The 24,802-nt window shown below is 42.5% G+C and overlaps 1 protein-coding gene and 1 pseudogene across 3 annotated transcripts in view; both read right to left on the bottom strand.

Annotated features, from left to right (window-relative positions):
- LOC144672033 (NACHT, LRR and PYD domains-containing protein 3-like) overlaps positions 1-24,802 on the bottom strand; it is a 1,181,600-nt gene that overhangs the window by 378,603 nt on the left and 778,195 nt on the right. The window lies entirely within an intron of this gene.
- Positions 1,142-23,378, bottom strand: LOC144671984 (NAD(P)(+)--arginine ADP-ribosyltransferase 1-like; annotated as a pseudogene).

The following is a 24,802-nucleotide window of genomic DNA, read 5'->3' as shown; positions in this document are numbered from 1 at the left end:
AAGAGGGCATTAGAATTTCATTTGAAAAGGAACAATGTGCAGGGGTACGGGGAAAACGCAGGGCAGTGGCAGCAGATCATAATGTTCATTGTTAGAGCCGTGACAGGCATGACAGGTCGAAAGTCCTCCTTCTGTGCCGTTAAAATCCAGTCATTCCGTGAAGTAGGAAGATTTCAATATTAGTTATGATTCCAGTACAATCAGCCGTGCATTATCAAATATAAAGTATGCATTGACAATTATCCTCTGAGAATATTCTGTTAAAAAGCTTGACAAATATCAATCATCAAACATACTGTGTAAAATATACATCATTTATCATCAATTTCAAAAGTGGACACAATCATTATTAGCCATGCGGCATTTCCAATACTCCTTCACGGAGCGTATCCATCCTTGCTTAGGCCAGCATTTATTGCCCTTCCCTAACTGCCCTTGAGAAGGTGGTGGTGAGCTACCTTCTTGATTAGCTGCACCCCACGTGCCGTTTGTACACCCTCAGTGCTATTACGGAGTGAGTTCCAGGATTTTGACCCAGTGTTAATGAAGGAAAAGTGATCTATGTCCAAGTTAGCATGTTGAGTGGCTTGGAAGGGAACTTCCAGGTGGTGGTGTTTCCAAATATCTGCTGTCCTTGTCATTCTTGGTGGTAAATACCGCAGGTTTGAAGGTGCTGTCGAAGGAGCCGTGGTGTATTGTTGCATTGCATCCTGCAGATAGTACGCCGTTCCGTCACTGTGACATGGTAGTGGAGGGAGTGAATGTCGAAGGTGATGGAGGGAGTGAGTGTTTGTAAATATGGTGCCAATCAGGCAGGTTGCTTTGTCCTGGCAAGTGTCAAGTTCTTGAGCTTTGTTGGAGCTGCACTCATTTAGGCAAGTGGGGAGTATTCCATCACACTCCTGAGTTATTCCTTGTAGAAGATGGACAGGATTTGGGGAGTCAGGAACTGAGCTAGTCGCTGCAAAGTTGCCAGCCACTGACCTGCTCTTGTAGTCACAGTATTTATATGGCTGGCCCAGTTGAGTTTCTGGTCAATGGTTGTTGCTAGCCGGGGATTTGGTGATGGTAAGGCCATTGAATGTCACAGGGAGATAGTTCAATGACGAAGAATGCATTATCCATTCTCAAACATGTAACATTAAGTGTAACATGAATCGAAATTCTCCAGGGTAAGACAACAGAAGTTCTGAGTGTCAAAGCACTGGCAATGTTTAGGGCACGCCTGATTCCCTTGTTTCACTTTGAATGCACCATTAGAAGTATCCACGGTTATCGCAAAGCCCTTGCGCCCTTTCGTTACCAGTTTAATATTGACACATATCGTTTCACCATTCTTTTGCCAATGGGGCACGTTTATTACCTCAAAGACCTCAATGGGCCGGATGAGGACCTCGTTCTCATAATATATCGCCGACATTTTCCTGATTGGGACCCCCAAACTGGTATCTATTTCAAATAATGTGTTGTCCGTTGAATTTGCTTGCAAGAATCCTATCGCGACTGACGTATGCAATGATGTCAATGAAAATTGCCCCAATACGGACTGCCTTCGCTGCATTGAACACTATCCAAACTCCTCTAAATGTTCTGTGAGTTTCCCTCTTTAACTTATTCAGGGCTACGGAGAGCAGGTAATGGAATCTGTTGAAGTGGACCTCAAAATGATAAATGGTTTCATTCGCGCCGCACTGTCTGATGGCTTTGTTGAACGCCCTGAACCATTTGGATTCTTGAGTGTAAGCATGGATGGCCATCAGGTATTCCCTTCACAGTCCGGCTGGGATGGTAACGTGAGGTCCCAAAGCTTGATGTGCCTTATCCCACACTTGGAGGAATTTTCCCCTGCGAGCCCAATTCCTCTGTGATGTCATCAATCGCCGCCTGGTCAGCTTCCGGGGGCTGAGTGAATATGTAAGTGGCAGAGTCGTCGGCCATGTCCAGTTTGACATAGTTGTTGTCAACTTTGCAAGTGAGAGTACTCGGGTATGTGAAACAAACCAGGTTGCTCTGTTAATTCATACGGATTTTGGAGTAAATGTATCAAATGGCTAAGCTGCCTGACAGAATTTCTTAAGCTCCACCACCCAGACGGTTGAGAGGGGACCTGATAGAGGTGTATAAGATGATTATGGGCATAGATAGTGTGGATAGGGAGGCACTTTTTTCCATTAGTAGACGAGTCAATAACCAGGGGGAATCAGGTTAAGGAAAGAGGTAGAAGTCTAAGGGGGAAGCGGAGGAGCAATGTTTTGAACCAGAGATTGGTGGGAGTCTGGTACTCACTGCCTGAATGGGTGGTTGAGTCAGAAACTCGCTTGACATTTAAGAAGTGTTTGGATATTCGCTTGTGTTGCCATAGCCTCCAGGCCTACGGGCCAAGCGGTGGAAAATGGGATCGGTGTAGTCAGATCTTTGCTGACCCGCGCGGGCATGATGGGCCCAATGGCCTCCTTCTTGGCTATAAACGTCTATGAGCCTATGAGACCTGGGCAGCAACGTCCTGGCGTCATGGGCAACCCCCGCTTGGTGTGACATCGACGGATATTAAGTGTGGCTCGCCTAACCTTCAAGCGTTTCCTTTCCAGTGCAATACTAGAAGCAGATCCAGGGTTAACGTGGCCGGATTTCAAGGACAGCGACCAGCTGTTCCTGGTTGGGCCGATTAGGAATAGGCAATATATTGCTCACAGGCCCGGAGCAATTCGCCCTAGATTTCCTACATGCCTATCATAGTGCATAGGTAGCATTGCATACCGTAACATAGGGAATGCAGATACCCACTTTCACACGTTTGCAAAAATAAATGATCTCCTGTTCAATAGGTACCCACCAATCAGCGTCGCGAGGACAGATTTCCTGGACATCATCACGTTGCTATCTGTAGGAGCTTCCTGTGCTCAATGCCTTGCTTACTTTATAAGAAATGACAACACTTCAGAAGAAATTCACTGGCTTGGACGCATTTTGGGAAGTCACGAGCTCATTTTTTTTTAAAAAGGCGCTTTGTGAATACAGGCTCGTTCTTGTTTTATACGAGGTCAGGGCGCGCTTCACTTGGCCCAGAGAATTTCTTAATTTATTTTCCATGGCACTGTGACTGGACCTAGGCGATCGGGTCCCTGCAATGCTTGCAGGCACATTTACGATGCAGATAATCATAATCAGGTTCGGAAACAAAAACTGGGCGTGCACATAGGGTCAAAATTTCATTAAACTCAAGGCCGGCTGTGGACGTTGAGGAGCGATGGCATAAATAGGCAGCTGTTGCACCGTCTGCGATTGCACGGGAATCTACCCCCAACTCCTCACCTCCTTCCCAAGGGCCCAAACGCTTCCTAAAGGTGAAGCAACGCTTCACTTGCACTTCTTCAATTTGGTCCACTGCATTCGCTGCACCCAATGCGGCTTTCACTACACTGGGGAGACTAAAGGCAGACTGGGTGACCACTTTGCAGTAAACCTTTGCTCAGTCAGCAAGCATGACGCAGGCCTTCCTGTCGCTTGCCATTTCAACACTCCATGCTGCTGTGATGACCACATGCTCGTCCTTAGCCGGCTGCAATGTTCCAGTGAAGCCTAACGCAAACTGGAGGAACAGCACCTCATCTTCCGATTAGGCACTTTACAGCCTTCCTGGCTTAACATTGAGATCAACAACTTCAGACCATGAACTCTCACCTCCGTCTTGAGTCTATTTTATATTTTTTCCGTCCGTCCGTCCGTCCGTCCGTCCATCCATCCATCCATCCATCATCCATCCATTTATTTACCTATCTATTTGTTTCTTTATTCATTCATGCATTCATTTATGCACCTATCTAACTACTTATGTATCTATTTATAAATTTCATTTTATCCTTTTATTTATTTGTTCATTTTTTTATCCTTGCTCCCCAAACGAACCCCAACCTCCACCCAAAGGGTCATCTGTCACTTGTTTTTATGTTTTACTTTCACAGTGCGCTGACCCTAGTTCTTCTATTAACACCTCTAGCTTTCTTACTTTAATGCCACTATCAGAATCTTCTTGACTTTTTACCAACGCCATTAACACTCACTTGTCTTGTACACGTGACATCTTTATCAATCTATCCTTAGGTGTCAGCTATCGCTGACCATCTACCTTGTCCCATCTGCTCCACACCTCTTAAACAGTATAAATTTATTCAAATTTCTGCCTCTCTTTAGCCCTGAAGAAGAGCGACACGGACTGAAAACGTTAACTCTCTTTCTACCTCCACAGATTCTGCCAGACCTGCTGAGTTTTTCCAGCATTTCATGTTTTTATTTCAATGGGATAACTGTTCTCCTCTTTCCAATGTAACCGACTCGTGGAGCTCAATGCCCTACTCCTTTTCCTAATTGAATGTTTCGTTCGACTGCGCGTATGATCCTGTTCCAAATATACTAAGCCGATTGGGGGAATCCGAGGGCAGAACGGCCTGCACCTGAACCTAATGGAAGGGATTCGAATGGTTGAATGTCCGTCACCTAGAGCTATTGTAACAGGTCTAATGGCGTTAAACTTTTCCCTATGCAATGTGCTCGGTGGATTGAATTCCCTCTTCCAGTTCTTATGTTCACACTACAAACAAACGTGAAAAAAAAGTGATTTGTTTCCCAATCCTTCTGCAGATGGAAGGTCAAATTCCCTTAGAAAATCGCCTATATTAACAATGCTTCCCTTGTGGTCCCCATGCAAAAATGAAAACACTTACTGTCCCAGCAGGGAAATAGAAGCACCATGTAAACCAATAGCTGCATTGCTCCTGCCTTTCGTGCCTAATGTTGTCGCTTCAATTCCTCTGCGGTTCCACTTCCGCCGTTATTTTCCCAACGAGGGATTTATCCGCTGTCCCAGCACAGGAATCCAGTAATCAATGAAGCTCAGTGATCCTGAACCAGCAAAAACCAGGAAATGGAATGAGACCACGCAGTGGGATCGAATCGTGGGATGATACAGGGCCTCGGGAGAGTATTCTGACCATTGTGCGTGTGCTGGTAGTTTTGGAGGAACCATCCAACGTGTACCACGCCCTTGCTCCCCCCTCATGCCTCTGCACAATTTATTTGTTCCCGATTTTATCCATTTCGACAATTGAAAGTTACAATTGAATAGACTTCCATCACCCTTCCATGCATTGTCTTCTATATCGCACACATACACAATAAAACCTCTCTGCATGACAAAATTGTGATTTCTTCAGGCCACCTAAGTCACTTAGGATAACTTCCTTTGGTTAGTGAAGTTTCTGACCATAGAAAACTTTAATTCTCATGTTCTAGACCTGAGCTTTCAGTAATTTTAAGAACTCTATCAAATCTCCGTTTGACCTTCTTTCTGCTCAGGCGAACAGCACCTGCTCTCTTAATTTCCACCGCCATTCAGTGGGCTTCAGTCCCTTCATTGCTGGCAACATTCTAATAATTCTTCTCCGATATCTGAAGGTGTATGCCCAGGTTTGCACAAAATAACCTAACCCAGCCCTAAGCGGTTTTTTTTTTACTCTTAGGATGTGGACGTCGCTGGCTAGGCCAGCATTTATTTCCCATCCTTTAATGCTGTTCAGAGAGCATCTAAGAATCAACCACATTGCTGTGGGTCCGGAGGGCAGAATAGTTAAGGACGGCAGATTTCCTTACCTGAAGGGCATTCGTGAACCACATGGGGTTTTAGAACAATGGCTTCATGCTTTCTTAGTTCCAGATTTTATTGAATTCAAATTCGAACCCGGGTCCCCAGAGAATTACTCTTGATTTCCGGATTACTGGCCCAGCTTCAATACCAATACGCCATCGCCTCCCCCGTGTTTGATATTCGTACTTGTGCCTCAGTTTACATTGTCAAACATCAGATTTCTTTTAAATAAACTTCGCAACGTGGCCTGACCAGGCAAAGATATCGAACCGCAGGACACTCAGCTCCATCTCTCCTGTAAAAGTGAATGTTTTCTATTCATTTTACAGGATCTGGTCTTCACTGGCTGAGCCAACATTGTATTGTCCATCCCAAAACTGCCCTTGAGAAGATGGTGGTGAGCTGCCTCCTTGAACCGCTGCAGTCCATATGATGTACGTGCAGCCACAGTGCTTTCAGGATGGGAGCTCCAGGATTTTGACCCAGCAACAGTGAAGGAACGGCGATATATTTCCAAGTCAGGATATTGAGTGAATTGGAGGGGAACTTCCAGGTGGTGGTGTTCCCATCCACCTGCTGCCCTTGTCCTTATAGATGGTTGTGGTTCTGTTTCTTGGAGTTGCTACATAAGGAGCTATGGTGAATTCCTGCAGTGCATCTGGTAGATAGTACACAATGCTGCTACTGTTCTTCTTTGGTGCAAGTAGTGAATATTGTGGATGGCGTGCCAATCAATCGAAATGCTTTGTCCAGGATGGCGTTGAGCTTCTTGAATGATGTGTGGGCTGCACTCATCCAGGCAAGTAGACAGTATTCCAACACACTCCTGACATGTGCCTTGTGGACAGACTTTGGGGAGTCAGGAGATGAGTTATGCGCCGCAGGATTCCTAGCCAATGACCTGTTCTTGTAGCCACAGTGTTTATGTGGCTAGTCGAGTTCAGTTTCTGGTCAATGGAAACACCCATGAGGTTGTTAGTGGGGGATTCATTGATGATAGTGCAGTTAAATATCAAGGAGGGGGTGGGGGTGGGGGGTGGTGATTCTCTCTTGTACCATTTAGGTCATGTTATGCCTGCTCTTTCTTCCCAACAAAATTAACCACTGCATTCTCCTGTCTGAAATGTCATTTTCGCATTTGATCAAACCATATCCCTTTATTCCTTTCGTAAGTAGAAAGTTATCAACGTCTGCCTTGAATAGACTTAGTGACTTAGCCTCCATTGCCTGGCACTCGATTTTCAACGCAAGAAGGCATGTTATTCTGAAAATTATGAAGAAATTATTACCTTGACAAACAAAATGGACTGCGCTGCAAAACAAAAAAAAAGTGTTGGGTTCCCATCCTTGACTGCAAATCGCCGAATGCCTCGGCACTCCCTAACTCCATTGATTTATTGAGGTTTAAAAAAGAGGTACACGTTAATTTTATAGACAGTAAGCAGTGCTGGATAAGAGAGGGTAATAAGATATTCGGGGAAAATCAAAAAAGGAGAGCAAAGGGGAACTACTAAATTATATTTTCAAAGGATATAAAACAAAATAAAGGAATATCTTACAGCCCCATCAAGAAGAACATAAGATCGTGATAGGAATGGCACCATCAATGGTTAGGCCGGATAATCTCACAGATAATGTTAGATAGAAGATAAAGATATTGAATAATTACTTCGCTGCCATATTTAAAAGCGACATCGAACAGGTGGACATTATATTGAATGTTGAGATTTGTAATGCCATATGAGTGTTTGACACAAAAAGATGTATTGGATTAACAAAGAGTAAAATGCCCCTGGAGAAGATGCATCCAGGTATTTAAAAAATAACCTAGGTAAGAGATTGCAGAAGCACTACTACACATATTTAATAATTAGTTAATATTGGCATTGCCAAACAACTGCTGGATATATTGATAACTGATTGATGTAACTTATACATTTAAGAAAGGGTAACTAGGAATTTTAGACCTTCAACCTTTCATCAATGTTGTGAAAAACAATGGTATCCTTACCAGTAAAGCGTACACAGGAACATGTAGAAACATGAAATTAAATGCTCAATATTCAGCATGGATTTTAGAAGGGAACATATTGCTTTACCAAACTTGTTGACGTCTTTGAAGAAATAACAAGCAGAGTAGATGCAATTTATCTGGACTTTCAAAAAAAAAAACTGCAATGAGGTGGTCCATAATGTACTAATGAGCAATGTCAGAGAATTAGAATAAGGGTACAAGATGAATAATGTCTTGTTGCCAGGTTTTAATAGATAAAGCAGAGAGTCGTCAAAGCTGAAGATTAGTGTTTCAAGGGAATCAGTGCTCGAAGGACTGCTGCCAAAAATACTTTTGACTTTGGAATCAAAAACACAACTTTTTACTTCACCGATCATTCCACATTGTTGAAGCGGGGAGGGGGATAGTTGTCATGTAGAGATATTAATGTCAATAATGTTATTGGAAATTACTTTTAATTTAGAATTGTAGTAGAGCTTGTTTCTACGTGTTTGTCTGTGCTTAGATTAATTGGATTAAAGCCAGCGAGTCTGGATGTTTTGATGTAGACTAGTTTTGAAATGTTAATTAAATATATGTAAGTGGGAGAGGGTAAAGTGCAAATTTGCATTTGTTCAATAAAGCATTCAAGAGTCGGAGAAAAATCTTGCAACTGGCTGGAGACTCCAAGCAATGTGTTTATATTACTAATAAAATTGGTGGGATGAAAATGTTATTGTTAGAAGATGTAATGTTAAAAGCCTAGAATTGCATGGGAAACTAAAATTCAAAGGAAAAACTAGGTACAAACAGAAAGGTGTTTGTGTGTAAGTCAGAACATTTAAGACCTAACCAGCCTGTAAGACTATTACTGTGTCTACAAAGGAACCAAGCTGAATGGAAACCCATTTTGAATTCGTAAGGTCAAATGTGCTTTGCTTTGTGTCTGTTTACAGCGTATGGGTTATTGTTGTGTTGGTAGAGATTTACCTAGGAGTGATTAATTTGGGATTTGTTTAAAAGTTATTACGACAATAACTTGTAGACACGTGTATGTGTTTAATTTGTTGTTAAATTAATAAATGTTTAATTTAGCTTTATATTTAAAAAAAAAACAATCTTTGCAGTCTCGGTGGCCTTATTCCTGAATTCAGAGCTGCATCCCAAACATACCAATTGAAAATATAGGCTATGACAGCTATTCAAGCTTCCCTCCAGAATTAAAACAACTCAGCCTTCAGCAGCTACTGTGTCTTAACAATAGTTAAAACTGAGAAGGGCTGCAACGAATTCCAGGAGGTCTTTAATAAACCCGCAGTATTGGCAAGTGAAGGTAAACACAGCATAAATGTGAAGCAGTGAATATTGACAGGATAATTAAGCATGTAACTTATTACTTGGGGAGTTAAGTCTAGGTGGGGTGGAGGAGCAAAGGGATCTCCGTGTACAAAAGTTAGCAATGTCATAAAAAGCAAACCAAACACTAGGTCTTCTTTCCAGAGAAAGACAGAATTGAAACATCTGGAAGGCATGCTAAACCAGTTCTTATCTTTGGTTGGGCTACAGTGTATTGCATGTTGTTCTGTTCGGCATGTTATGTAACAGGGTATAGATGCACTTGTAAACTTCCAGGGCAGGTTTACAACGATGATAAAGAAAGTGCATGAGTACCTTTCAGGAATTTAGTGACGGGTTATTCCCAATTCTCTTGAAAAAGGAAAACTGAGGGGCAACTAATTATGAAACGTTGATATGAATCGACGCAGAAAGAATGGTCCCTCTTGTAGGAAAGAGCAGTACTGGGGGGCAACAATATATGATTGTCACAAAAATGTGACATAAGGAATTCAGAGGAAATGTCTTTACTCAAAGAGTGATAATAATGTAGAACTCTAACACGGGGGAGTGGTTGAAGAGAAAAACATACACTCATTTAAGAGGAAGCTAGTCGAGCAAATAAGGGCTAACGTTTTAAATGGTTACAGTCGTAGGTTTAGGTGAGAAGAGATGCGAGGAGGCTCGAGTGGAATACAAACACAGGGATCCTTCTGTGCCATATATCCAATGTAATCCATTGTAATCCTATGTAATGCACTTAAAAGGTCATCGGCCTAGAACAATAGTTTTCCTTTACTTTCCACAGATGCTACCAGGCCAGTTGACTGTCACCCACAATTTCTGTTTTATTCGTCATTTTAAGGAATGGGCGGAACGGGAGTAAATGTAAGTGAGTACAGTGGGTGATGGATTGACTGGGCTTGGCGCGAGTTGGTACAGTGGAGGGGCAGGGAAGCATGAAATGTATGGCAACCTGAAGGAGCATCCCGCGGGCCCGGGGCAGTGAGGGGTCAGGTTGGGTAGGCCCCCAGGAACGACATCACCCTCACTACCGCCCCATGAATGCATCTGCATTGCATGTCCCTAGCCTGAACTCCGGCACGCACCTCTACCACAACCAACGATCTGGTTGGAGCCATCCCTCCGTTTCATGGAAGCCGCACTCTCCGAAGGGTAGAAGGGAGAGAGAGCTAAAACAAAAAAAAAAAAAATGCTGGAAAATCTCAGCAGGTCTGACAGTATCTGTGGAGAGAAACACATAGTTAACGTTTCGAGTGCTTATGGCTCTTCTACAGAGCTGAAGAGAGCTAAAAATGTGGTGAAATTTATACTGCTTAAGGGGGTGTGGTGGAAGAAGGCTAGAGATAGGTGGAGGCAAATGAGAGATTCACAAAGATGTAATGAGCAAAAGAACAAAGGGGTGTTAATGGTAGTGGCTTTGGCAAAAGGGAATGCTAATGGTGACATTAAGGATAGAAAGCAGAATGTGATAATAGCTAGACAAGGGTAAGCACTCTGGAAGGAATAACGTGACCAAGTGACGGATTGGGTGGGGCGGGGGGAGGTGGTGGTAAAGAAGTTAGAAAATCGACTAAAAGTTGGGGAAAACACTGAATAAAAATGAAAATAAATAAAAATAAAAATAATAATTATTATTATAAAACTAAGTGGAAGAAAGTAAAAAAATAAAAATAAAAAAACAATATTGAATTAATGAGATCAAAAAGGCGAGAGGATGAAGGAGAGAGTTCATGGCCTGATGTTGTTGAGCCCAGTGTTAAGTCCGTAAGGCTGTAAAGTGCTGTTCCCCCAGTTTGCGTTGAACTTCACTGGAACATTGCAGCAGGTCGAGGACAGACATGTGGACATCAGAGCAGGAGCAGGGACAGAGATCTGCATTACTCAGGGACACCACTCCCAAGAATGCTGCACTCGCAGGAGCCAATTAAAAGAAGAGCGGGTCTGCCCTTTTGAGATGGATGTCAAAAGGTGATGGCCGCTATTCTGAAAATGAGCAGCTGATTTTTCTCAGTAACACCGGGTTAACATTTGTCCCTCAACCAACATATATATATTTTTAAAGACCATTTGGTCATTATTTCGGTGCTGCATGTGAGTTCTTATTGTGCACAGTCTGAGTGTAGATATTCTTAGAAATCAATGGGAAATGCATCTCAAAAGTACTATTTGCCTGCAAAGCGCTTTGGAACGAATTTATATGGTGCCCTTTGCTTCATAAATGCAAGTTGTGTCTTCCTTTTTAACAGCATCTGATCTCCCAGGCAGCCAAGGAGCCATGGTTCAGATCTGAACCTGTTCAATTAGAAATCCGAAAGTGCGCAGCCAAAAGCAACATTCTGTTTCCAGTTTTTTGCTCGGAATGAACACATTGTTTGTTTTACAACCTTTAGTTAATATTTGATCTTTTTAACAGGACATACCATCTTCTCGTACCACGTACAGGACTGTTGCTGGTCTTACAGTTAAGTGTTATTTTTATTTTTAAAACACTCATTTTCCTCGTGGGCTTCATCAGATAAGAATCTAACAAGAAAAAATTCTCAGCTTTGCTGGTGGGTTCCGGTTAAATGTGGTCAGTGTGCGAAGTTCAGGGTCACAGGAAACAAGTGGGACTTCTGGAGACTCGAATGCATCTACAATTTAAAAAAAATAAAACACTTACCGGATGCCTGTTCACTGCAGTGAGCTTTTTGAAGAAGTCGGTGCCTTATAAACTTGAGAATATATTGGAAACATATTTGTCGTGGGGTCCGCTAAACACCGGAATATAAGGATACAAATGTATTTTCGCTGTCATGAAATGTGCAGTTAGCCTAGTCTCAACCAGCTGGTGGAATGGATCGATTCCTACGTTATCATCCACTAGAATCTGTGTCACAACACCCTCCCCCTGGCACCACCCCCACCCCCACCCCGCAAACACATTCTGGCCCCACACCCTCGTCTCAAAAACACACAAACACACCGGTCTCACAAACGCTGTCTTTAGACCTGGAAAATCTGCACCTGACTAGAAATCATAGACAGCAGTGCAACATGTGTTGCCTCCGAAATAAAACAAATTGCAACAGTGAAGCGATCACTGATTTTAGCTTTAGGACGACCTTTTCAATTCAGCGAAACTTATTAGCTCAGAGATAAAAACAAATAGCTAAAAGCTTTAGCTTATTATTTAACTTATTATCTCTCTCTTCCCCAACTCTCGATTCCCCTCACTTTTTTCAAATTTACTTTCTCCCCGGATGTCATTCACTGTTTTCTTCTTCATTTCTCTTGGCCGATATGTCCCTTAACTCTTTCGCTCTCTCTCATTAGCAGATTTCTGCCTCGTCCTTTATCCAACTCACGTTCTCACCCACCCCCAACCCCCACACCTCCTTTTCTTTCTACTTCACTACCGCCTTTCTCTCCCTTCTATTTTCTCACTCCACTCTCTGACCCTTGTTCTCTCTAAGTTTCTCCCTGTCACTTTTTCATTTTCTCTTTGACTCTCTCTCTCCTTTCTCCTTCTCTTTCCCTCCGTATTTCTCCTTCTCTTTCTCTCCCTCCTCCTTCCTCTCTATTCCCCCCCTTCTCCCTCTCTCTCTATTACTAACTTTCCCCTCCCTCCCCCTCTGAATTGTGCAGGCGACTGAATATTTCGTGCTACCCTACCCCTTCCACCTTTACCCAAGTGTGAAACTTTTGGCAAGGCACTCTCAAACTAATGCAGATTTTAAACTTGACGGTGGCCTGTGCTCACACAAAGGGAGCCAATGGGTTTTGCAAAAGATTTCCTGTCGTAAGGCCCCTTTCAGTGGTGAAGTGACCAAGTCTGCTGATGTAAATAGCAGCCTACACGAGTTGAAATATGGAATAATAAGTGCTATAAAGAATAAAACAGTCAGATGCTCTAGCGCACTGTGCCGCACAGCAACAGATTACTTATATTGGACAGAGATCCCTGCAAGGCTTCATTGATATATCGATTCAGGCACACCTTGTACGACCTGCAAAGTGCTTCACGCGATTCTTCTAATGACTCAGTTATTGAACTATCGTGTCCTGTAGGTCGAAAATCCACCAGGGAAGATTCATCTCGCTGATAGGTAAACTGCGCCGCAGTTTTATTTTTTCAGCCAAAAGGTTGAATTCCCGCTGCAACCAAGGCCGTGAGGTTGGCGGATGGCTTATGATTATAAACCTCCACAGTAGCTGTCTAGACCACTATGTTGACCTCCACATTCCCAAACATTCTGCTGGTAAATGTACAAAATAAAATAGTCTTGGACGCTGGGTGAAGTTTGCCCAAAAAAGTGTCTTCCATCTGACGATTCTGCAGCTAGGACCCGTCCTGGGCAAACATCCAGGAGAGATTTATCAGAATATGGAGGCTACAAACGACTTGAAGATGATCTGAAATGGCAGGATCTGGCATTAGGATGAAATTGTCTATTTTTTTTTTTCAAGGGCCAAGATAAGCAGATATTGACATAATAGCAATTAGGAGCAGGAATTTTGCCTTATTTCCAAAAACATGCACACATGCACTAACGGACAAGAATGGGCCTTTCAGCCGACAACTGTTTACCCCATCCAATTGGATCATGGGTGACCTCCATGTGAAATTACCCACATTCTTCCTCTGCACATTAATACTTCTGAGGAACAAAGGTCTGTTCATATAAAGGCAAAAAACTGCACATGCTGGAAATCCTAAACAAAAACAAAAATACCTGGAAAAACTCAGCAGGTCTGCCAGCATCTGCGGAGAGGAACAGAGTTAACGTTTCGAGTCCGTATAACTATTCAACAGAACTAAGGAAAATCAGAAAAGAGGTGAAATATAATTTGGATTTAGGGCGGGGGGCGGTGTGGGGGTGGGAGGGGGGGGGTGGCGGGGGGGGTGCTGTTGGACACGTAGCGCTGGATAGAGTGCCAGTGATAGGTGGGGATAACCAAAAGATGTCATAGACAAAAGGACAAAGAGGTGTTTATGGTGGTGATATCATCTAAGAAATGTGATAACAGGTGACATTAAGGGTAGAAAGCAGGACGAGCAAGGCACAGACATCCCTAGTGGGAGTGTGGTGGGGGGGGGCGGGATCGAAATAGGATTAAAAGGCAGAGATAAAACAATGAACGGAAATACATTTTAAAATAATGGAAATAGGTTGTAAAAAATCTATATAAATTATTGGAAAAAAGAGGGATCGGAAAGTGGGTGGGGATGGAGGAGAGAGTTCATGATCTAAAATTGTTGAAATCAATAATCAGTCAGGAAGGCTTTAAAGTGCCTAGACGGAAGGTGAAGTGATGTTCCTCCAGTTTGCGCTGAGATTCACTGGAATAATGCAGCAGGCCAAGGACGGACACGTATAATGCTAATACAATAATTTATATCGATTTTTCTTTTCCCACCTATTTCCATTATTTTTAAAATTATTTCCATCCATTTTTTTATCTCTGCCTTTTAAGCCTATTTCGATCCCTTGCCCCCACCCCAACCCCACTAGGGTTATCTGTACCTTGCTCATCCTGCTTTCTACTCTTAATGTCACCTATTATCACATTCCTTAGATAATATCACCACCTTCAACACCTCTTTATCCTTTGGTCTGTGACATATTTTGGTTATCTCCACCTATCAATGGCCCTCTACCCAGCTCTACCTGTCCCACCCCACGTTAAACCAGGTTATATTTTGCCTCTTTTCGATTTTTCCTTATATCTGTTGAAGAGTCATACGGACTTGAAACGTTAACAGTGTCCTTCTCCTCAGATGCTGTCAAAGGTCTAGTCATGCTGGCCTAGTCATTCGAAGGCCTGTTATCTCGGTTTGGAAGCCCCAGCATCAACAGCCATTTGTAGCCAGGGTTCTTGATTTCCATTAGCAATTTAGGCGAAAAGTGCTTCTGGACATCTGCCTGAATGTCCTTGATCTAAGCAAAATATTTTACTCCCTTGCTTTGGACTCCCACGCCAGAGTAAATAATTTGCCTGCATCTAAACCATCAATGCATTCATCATCTTAAAAACTTCGAACAATTAGCTCACCCCCTTAACCTTCTAGATTAAAGAGAATTTCACACGTTGATCCATTATGTCATTTGATTTTCCATCGTTCCTCCTGTGCGGTATCTCGAACTGGCTGCACTATTCTGGATGGGGTTTAACGAGAGCTATAATCGATGTAACTTCGTTCCCACTTCTAAGAATGACGGAAAACCCTTGCAGTGGATTGTCTTGCAAATTAGCGAGAACTAACTGGGGCACTGAACACCCGGTTATGACAGTTGCTTTGACAGCAAGCGTGGGAATCATAGCCGTTCCATCCACAGGCGCTTTCAGCCAGTTCTGGGCTGAGGTAAGTCTGTAGCCTACCTCCCCGTCCTACCGGCATTAAAACGAAACGGTGCTTTGCGTGCATAGGATCAAGAGAAAGCCATTCAGCGCGTCTAGCCTGTTCCACCATTCAATGCGACCTTAGCTGACTGAACACTTCAATATCTTTTACTCACGCTATCCCCATAGCCCTTTACGTTATTGTCAGTTAGTGATCTATAAATCTCTGCCTTAAAGATAATCAATGACTGAGCTCCCACCACCCTCTGGGGTAGAGAATTCCAAAAAATCGCAGCCCTCTGAGTAAATAAATTCCTCCTCATCTCGGTCCAAAGTGGCTTCCTCCTTATTTAGAAATTGTGTACCTTGGTCCAAGACTCCCCAGCCAGGGGAAACGTAATACCTGCATCTACCCTGTCTATTGGTTTATGTATTTTGTAAGTTGCAATGAGATCAACTCTCTCTCTGTTCGAAACTCGAGAGAATACAGGTGCAGTTTCCCCAATCTCTCTTCCTTAGAGAGTTCTGCCATTCCTTAAACAAGTCTGGTGAACCTTCGTTGCACTCCTTGTATCACGAATACACTGGCTTTGATTTACCAAAATTACCTGGATCCTATAAATTGAGCGGGCAAAATGAGGCATATGATCTTCTCCTGCTTCCATTTCTTATGTTGTTATACTACTGCACCACGAAGGTAGCATCGTAAAAAATCTTAGGCATGTGGCAATTTATCAATTCAATTACAAGTACAAAAACAGGCGAAAAGTGATGCCCAATAAAGGCACCTGGAAGTACCACTATTGATATCCTATATATGTGAATGTGTAATCATTCTCTCTCCACTCTGTCTCCGGTACTGTAACCAATTGTTTACCTAAACCAATAGGTATTTACCAATTCCAAGTGCTTTCATTTGAGTTAACTATCTCCTATGTGGAGACTTTTCCCCAATGTATTCCGGAAGCCCCTATACGTTATGCCCGTGGACACTCCTTTGTGCGCCACATTACATTCTTACTAAAACGAGTGATTATTGATGACCTGACGGTTGCAATCCCATGGTGGCCCTGCTTGATTAATCAGCTTTGTGTGTTGGTGTGGCAAAAAGGGTTGAGAAATTTAAATTAGTTGATTTCATAATGAAAACACATTGGAGCAATTGCAGGCACTGAAAGTACATGCAATTGATGGAATACATTCGAGGGTGTTTAATTGGATGTGGGAAAATGTAATGTTGCTGTTCAAAAAGGAGGGATAGATTCAGCAAGCAATTATAGGCCTGTCAGTCTGACATCAGCAGAAAATAAAATATCAATCCTTATTCTTTAGTTACTGCTGACCGAGCGCTCAGAATATCATAACAATATGATGCATAGAAAACACGCTTTTAAGATCATGAAATGGTGAGTGCTAAATCTATTAGATCGTTGTAAGAATGTCAATGACGGTGTAGATAAGTGGGGTGCAATGCTTGTTTGGGGATTTTAAAAGGCCTTCAACAATGTGCCACAAAAGAGTTGGTTAGGGCTCTCTGATTGGGTGGTCATGCATTAGGATAGATTGAGGATCGGTTAAAGAACAGAAAACAGAGTCGCAAAAAAATAGCTCATTTACAGGACTTGGGGTGTAACTAGTGAGGTGTCAGAACTAACAGTGCATTGGCTACAGAATTTTGCAAGTTACATTAGTAGTTTAGATCAGGGGGGAAACATCAGTTCATCCTTTTTTCGGCCCAACATATGTTGCCCAGGCCACACTTATACTTCTATTGGCGGTACAACAATACCATTACAGAGGTCTCAAGTCAACGTTGCCTATGATGGTTTGGCCATGAACCACCATCATAGAGCCAAAGACCTTTTGTACTATGCACTCACCACTCGGTCATGAGCGGATTGACGTCCACGGTGCAGTAGCAAGGACACCTTCACGGCAGATGTGAAGATGGACGGCCTTGTCACGCACAACTGGGAGACAGCAGCCGAAGGCAGGGGCCTCCGGAGGCTGACAGTTTGGTGGGGCAAAGGAAGCAGACAAAACTCGCTTTGCTGAGAATGGGGCCCAAAACGCCTGGCCAATGAATCATGTAGCTTCACAACCCACTGTCTTCACCAGCAAAATTGGAAACGTCCGTCATACCAGAGGAGGAGCTCCCTGACCCACTCCTGGCGATGTTTTTATTTCACAAAGAGGTGCACACTAATCCTCTCACGAGCATGAAGGCTGCGAGGAAGATGCGTGGACCCAATTCATTTTCTGCAAGCTTCTGATGATACAAAGCTAGATGGGCAAGCTGTGAGCTGGACGCAAAAAATCTGCAAAAGGAAATGGATAAGTCAGTTGATTGGAAAAAAGAGGCGGACGGGTTAAATGTTGAAGTGTAAAATTAACAAATTTAGTTGAAGAAAAGGCACTGAATGTTTGAATTCAAAGCGACTTGGATATTGCTGCAACCAAATTGCAGAAACTTAGCATGCAGGCAGAACAAGTAATGAGGAAATCAAAAGTATTCTCCCCTCATTTCAAGGGAGTAGGTGTATAAGTGTAAAGGTGATATGTTGTAATCCTATTTACCTTTGCTGACACAACATCTGGTGCAACATATACTGTTATGGTTTCCTTATCTGAAAAGGGGTATACTTGCAATCATGTAAAACATTATATCTTGTAAAAGATGAGCATCATTAGACAGAGAAGGAAGCCATTCAAACATATCTTGATCCACTTGTTTTAAAGTACTTGATCAGTTGCACAATCCGGTTCTCTTTCCTCACAGCCCGTTAATTGTTTCACCTTTTTAAGTATTCATCCAAAGCTATCATGAAGGCTTTTAATGAGTCTGCTTTAACCGCTCTTTCTGCCATTGCATTGCAGATAACAAGAACAGCATTACAATCTCCTCTTCTCCATCTTTAGCTCTGATTCTAATCCTCTTTACTCTCTGTCCGTTGCTTGCCAATCCTCCTGCCAGTAGAAACAGTTCCTCCCTGGTTAGCCTATCAAAAAAGGCTTCAACATTTTGACATCTTTTAAATTGTCACTTAAACTTCAGTGCTACAAGAAGGCTTCCAGCCATCTGATCCAAGCTTCGAACATAATGGCAACGTATCATCCCTGGTATAATTTTAACAAATTTCGCTGAACACAACGTAAGTCTTCACATTCCTGCTAAAGTCTGGCTTCCAGATTTGAAAGCAAGGCCCTAGCTGACGACTAACCAGAGATATCTGAAGGTTTTCCATAACTTATTGGACTTTATCATCTATGCCTAAATTTTATTAAGCTCAAGGATTTTTTTAAAGCGAATGTATCACACGTTCCTGTCGACTTTAACGGTTTGCAGACATGCAACCTGGGGCCTTCTGTTTTTCCTACAATCCATCTAACATTGCATCAATCTACCTTGTGTGTCCAGTTGACCATCTTCCTTCCATTACACAATATTTTTGAAGTTAAATTCCAACTGATATGGTTTGTCCATTTCACCAGCCAGTCCACTCCTCCTGAAAGGTCTTACTATCTTCCCCAATGCACATTCCGTTTACGAAATTAAAATCACTTGACAATTTGCAAAATTATCCCAGTATCCCTAAGTCCAGATCAATCATATACTGAATTAGCTTGAAAAGCGTCTCATTGGAAAAAAGGGCTTCAGTACCTAAAGATTCTGATTGCCCTATTCACACACACACATATATATGACAAAAAAGAAAGAATCTGAAAAGCTACAAATGGCGAATGGAGAAACATATATATGGGTATATACCTATATGTAGATTATATCTATATATATTTCTCCATTCGCCGTTTGTAGCTTTTCATATTTCTTTCTTTTTGTAATTGCCTTTTCCATTTGCAAGGCAGAGGCTTAAATGCATTTAAAATCACTGCCGTTCAATTGTACCAGATTAGACACTCTCACACTTTTTCTTTTTACAACATTAGCCTTTATAACCTTTCCAGTACAAACAATAACCACGTTAAACTTTTGAGTTTAAATGTAAACTTACCCCACTGACGAGTGCGACAAAGGGTCAGCACACAGAAACTTCAACAAGTGGAATGATTAATTGATATTTCTGTGTTATACTATGAAGTTAATAATATAATCATTTCACCATCTCATGTTTCCTGAAGATAAGTTCCCTTTTGCTTTCTGGTTTTTGGTTAAATGGCAATATTTCTTCAGCTAAAAATAATTTGGACATTTATATTCTGGACTCAGTGTGCAGTTAGGATTTGAAAATAAACATTAAAATCCCCCGGACATTCTCGATGTGTGCAGAAAAAGCCCTATCTGATTTTGGCGATTGTGGTTCGTGGGCTGTGCAGAGAATGCGCCATAAATTAGCAACTAAAAGACTTGAAGCAACATTTGGATAAACACTGGCACTCGAAAATACAAAGGTAAGTTTATTTTCAATCTGTGATGTGGTTCAATCCTGGTCAGGTCCAAGTGGTAAATAACTATGTCCTCTGTTGGTGAACATAATGAAGTATAACAACCCTTGATAAAATACAGATTAAGGCCAAGCCTGAATATAGCTTTCAATTTAGATAGCACACTTTGGGGAACATGTCTTAGAACAGGTTCCAAGGGTGATGCCGACGGAAATGGGGTCTGCGGTTATGTGATTTTATTGGAGAAATTAGGGGTGTGAAAAGCTAAAGGGAGTGGTGGTAAGAAGCCATTAGTATGCCCAGGTACAAGCGTGATCCATTTGAATATCGTAACACGCTCTTGGGGATAATTGTCCTCCTCCTCTTCATATGTTTGCATGCTCATTAGAGCCGAGAAGCCTCAGAGGAAATTTGAACGGAATTTTAAAATCATGAGCGGCTTGGGCAATGTAAATAAGGAGAAACTGTCTCCAGTGAAAGAAATGCTGGTAAATAGGCGACGGAGATGGAAGATGATTGACAACAGAATCTGAAACAACATGGGTCTCATTATTATTATTTTTTTACACAGCATGTGGTTGTGATCAGGAATGTACTGCCGGAATGGAGGGTGAAGCGGATTCAATAGCAACTGCCGAACAAGAATTGGATCAATACATTAGGCGAACAAGTCTTGTCCAAGGGGTCGGACATCGGGGAGGGGTGTTATTCGAATAGACCTATCAACGAGCCAGGGCAGAAACGATGAACCGAACTGATTCCATCTGCTCTACTTCATTATTTGACCCTATGAATGGTTCAGACATTAGATATAACACCCCCACCACCTTTAACAGCGCGTTAAATGGCTCATCTGACAGGGAACAAGAACTGTCCGCTCATGATGGGATAGGTGTGCTGAAGGGAGTCAAATATTGCCATTTCAACTCGGAGATCTGGATTCAAATCCAGCCTAATTGGGAGGTGAAGTATTCTTTGGTCTGTTGGGAACTATAAGGATAGTTGCTCAGTTTGTTCTCATTTCACTAGTATCTACATCGAAACTTATCCCAGATAAAGTGTCTTCCTTCTGATAGGGGACTTGGGTGAGGAACAAGTGACAAGGCATCCTGTCACGAAAGGTCTAGAGTTTCAGAGAATATCGTAAATACCAGCATATCTGGCGTCACTTGTGGAGAGAAACCGGCCAATCCACTTCTCCTGCTCTATGATAGAGCTCGTAGGTTTGGAAGGTGCTGCCGAAGACGCCTTGGAGTGTTGCTGCGTGTCCTCTTGTATATAGGAAATACTGAACACAAGTTTCACCTGTGCTAGATCGGTATTCTAAGGTGATGGACGGGGTGGCTAACAATGGGATGGTTTGTCCTGAACGATCTCAAATTCTATACTATTTATATTGTTTCAAGCCTCATCCATGCAATTTCGTTACATTCCTCAATTGTGCTTCCTCACTGTTGAACCGTTTCGGCCGTCCACCAAGGAGTAGCCAGCCTCAACTGCTTTTATAGTCAAAGGGTTTATCAGATTTGCCCAGTATAGGTTTCTGATTGATTGCTGAAAAAATACATTTTGCCAAAGCCTTTTGTCTAGCTACTCATCGGGACGATTGCAAGAATACCAACGTCAGGGGAGGCCACAACGTTACACTGCTTCAGAAGGGAGTGCTGATTGGTCGGCAAGCTGACTCTGATGGGTAGAGGCGTTACTATTGAAAATCCACCAGTTAATGGTAACTGACAGTTAAGTGGCAAATATTGCTTGAAATTTTAAACCAGGCAGCTTGACTCTGTTGGTCAAGGCATTCACCACTAACTGTTAAATTATCCACAGCAACACGTCTACCAAGCAGAGTCCGCTTGCAAACCAAAGAAAATTCACTTCTCATACATTGTAAAGTTGCTGCTTCCCCTTACATTGATATTCTTGCAATTGTCCTGACGAGTGCAAGGCAAAAAATCTTTTACAAAATGTCTTTTTTTTGAGCAATATTCAAGGTATGTCCTACCAAACTACTATTTCTGGTTAAGAGTGAACTCGCAGTATGTAGATGGCATTTTCCGATGGTAATATTTTGTATATAAGGAGAGGAGATTGGAATTATAGTTTTTTACAGTTTTGAACATTGTGGCATTTGTGCAGCATAAATGTTAATTGCTAATTGTGAATGCAAACCTGAAATTAGTGCAGGCCTTTATGCAATAGGTACTGGCGGCTTCATTATCTAAGCCAAAATAGTAATAGTAATAACAATAATAATAATGATGATGATGACGATAATAGTAATAATAATAATAATGTGATGCTGGAGATCTGGAAATCGTTTACTAGAACTGTTTACACCTTCTCTTTCCACAGACATCACCTTACCTGTTTAGTATCTCCAGCGTTTTCCGTTTAGATTTTAGTACCTTACGAGCTGCGAATTGAAGTGAACACTGTTGAACTGAACTGTGTGCAATTTCTGAGCGACCTCCTGGGCTTGAAGTGGTTGGCCCGCAACAACCATGCCAAGCTGCAAACGGATTCAAAGCAGCGGACAGGGAGTTTTATTCGAATTATACCAGAGATTTCAATTGCCTGCAGGGAAAAGGGAAATTTTAACTTTTCCTTGAGTGTGGGGGAGGTTACAAATATAATCATCTTCCTTTGTGTGAGGTATGACTTCAATTAGTGGAGATACCTATTCATTTCAGGTTTACCACTGCTCCTTGAATACACCCTCGGACCAATGCTGCCTTGATACTAAGGGCATTCAAAGCAGCCTTATTCTCTGGAAGGAATCATTTTGGGTCATATTTAAACCAAGGCTATAATGAGGTCCTGTATCGAGGAACTGGCTAAGGTTGGTCATTATTGGTCTGATATGAACAATGGCACAACATAAATTTTCCCGCAGGAACATGCTCCCATGAAATTCATCATTTCTCTTCACGCTGTTGGCCATCGTCATGGTGGAGCCTTTAGGAACGCAGTGTATGCTTCAATATGTCTACAATGGATCATTGAAAGATATACAACTGAAGGAAAGCGTTTAGGCCATTCTACACGGGGAAACCCTTTTAGTACCCCTTAATGCCGAACATTTCCCCGTTCAGATGAATATCCAATTTGTTTTCAGAGTTACTATTGAATCTGCAACCATCGCCTTTTCAGGCAGTGCACTTCAGTTCATAACACCTTGCTGCATAATTACCTCAAATCTATCTCCTCTGGTGTTTACCCTTTCTGCCACGGGGAGACTCTGACTAATTAATGTATTTAAATGCATCGTTCAGCTTCGATGCCGAGAGTATGATGCGGACTTACGTTCAGTCCCCGTGTTTGTTTTTTTGCTCGTTAACGGGTTGTGCTAGGCCAGCATTTATTGTCCATTCCTAGTTGCCCATGAGCTGGGTGGTGAGTTGCCTTCTTGAGCCGCTGCATTCCCCATGTGGTGCAGGCCTGATCCCGAACTTGCAGAGTGGAGCCCCACAACTTACCAATATTCTTTCTTTCTCTCTCTCATGGAGAGAGGTTCTTGGGAAGTCTGGCTGCGCTGATTGTACCAAACAGTTCACGGTTCTGTAAAGCTCCACGAATTTTCTTCAAACCTGTTCTGCTCTCAGGAGAAAGATCCACCATTCCATGATCTCTCCAGGTGATTAGAATGTTGATCATCGGTACAATTCTAGTAAAGCTCCTAGTCAGCCCCTCTAAATGTTTAACAATGTAGACCCCTTTCACGTGCCGATCACATTGCACATCCTCTTCCTTGGCTTCACTACTGACCAGTCTAGAGAATCGGCTGGGAAGCAGGAGAGATAAAGAGGGAGAGAACACGGTCAGTTGTCAGTTACTCGAAATATCAGAATGCGACTTATGATGCTTCACAGCGTTGGGGGGAGGAGGGGAAATGTATATGGAGTGAGGACACAGGTCAGCCGTGATCTCACCCATTGACGGAAAAGGTTTGGGGGCCTAAAGCGCCCAGGATCATGAGTTCCCCCAGCACTCCAGCTATCGGTACCAGAGCATGTGAATTCCTGAACGACCAGGCCTGCTTCCTTATAATTGTTTCAGAATACAGGCACAAAGCGTTCATTAAGAACCAATCCCGCGACTTCCAAATAAACAGCCGATTTGCTTTGAAGTATGTAATTGGCTCTTTACTTTGGTATTATTTTGCTCTTTATGCAATCATTAAAATTCTTTGGATGTACATGATTTATTTCTCTTTTTCTGTCATGCCCCCTCTTCAATTGCCTATTTTTTTTCAATTCCAACCCCCTCCCGTTCGACATACCTAGAATCATAAATGTTCCTAATTGGTATGTATGCATGTTTGTATGTGACAGTTCCTGGCTTGAGTATTTTAAAGCTTTATCGAATTGCATACTAGCTCATTAATCTTTATCCATCCACACCCCTCTCCCTTCTCACCCTCACCCACCCTCTTTGATTTCCAGTGTTGCTTCTGGTCTTTCGCAGTCTGCACGAAGGTACCAGTGCCTCTGCAAATAGTTTAAACTCCGCTCCACCCCCGCAGGCGCCACCCCCTCACCCGCGCAACTATCGTTATCAAACCTCTTGGCCCTTTGAAAGAGCAGACCTTTCTGCATTCTCAGGTCCCACCAATTCCAAGGCCAGTCGCAATTCCTCAGGACATTAAGGCGCTCCCTCCTCCACCATCGCTGCAGCCACACATTCAGCTGCACTGCCCTCCTATTCCTGTCCTCACTGTCACCTGACACTGGAAGTAATCTGGTGTTTAGTAGTTTGTGATAACATTTTCCTTTGTTTTTATTGTTGTTTTATATTATATCATAGTTCCCTGAATTCGACATCTTTCAGCAGATGATGATGGTAGTTATGTATACCGTGGCATCTGGCTTTTCACATTCACATTCATCTCTCAGAATATTCTGCAGATGCACAGTGACATCCGTGACCTTGGCACCCAGTGAAGCAGCATACCATCCTGCATTCAGGCCTGTAGCCGCACAAATATCTGTCCGTTTCATAACCATTTAACCTCCATTCATTGTTATTTTTTTCCCTGCCATTCCAACTCTCTGCCTGTTAAGATGAACCACCCATGGTGC

Source organism: Cetorhinus maximus, chromosome 35, assembly GCF_964194155.1.
Source record: "Cetorhinus maximus chromosome 35, sCetMax3.hap1.1, whole genome shotgun sequence".
In the NCBI taxonomy this organism is placed as follows: Eukaryota; Metazoa; Chordata; class Chondrichthyes; order Lamniformes; family Cetorhinidae; genus Cetorhinus; species Cetorhinus maximus.
Note: the sequence above shows the minus strand (reverse complement) of the source record. Positions and strands in the feature narration are given on the sequence as shown.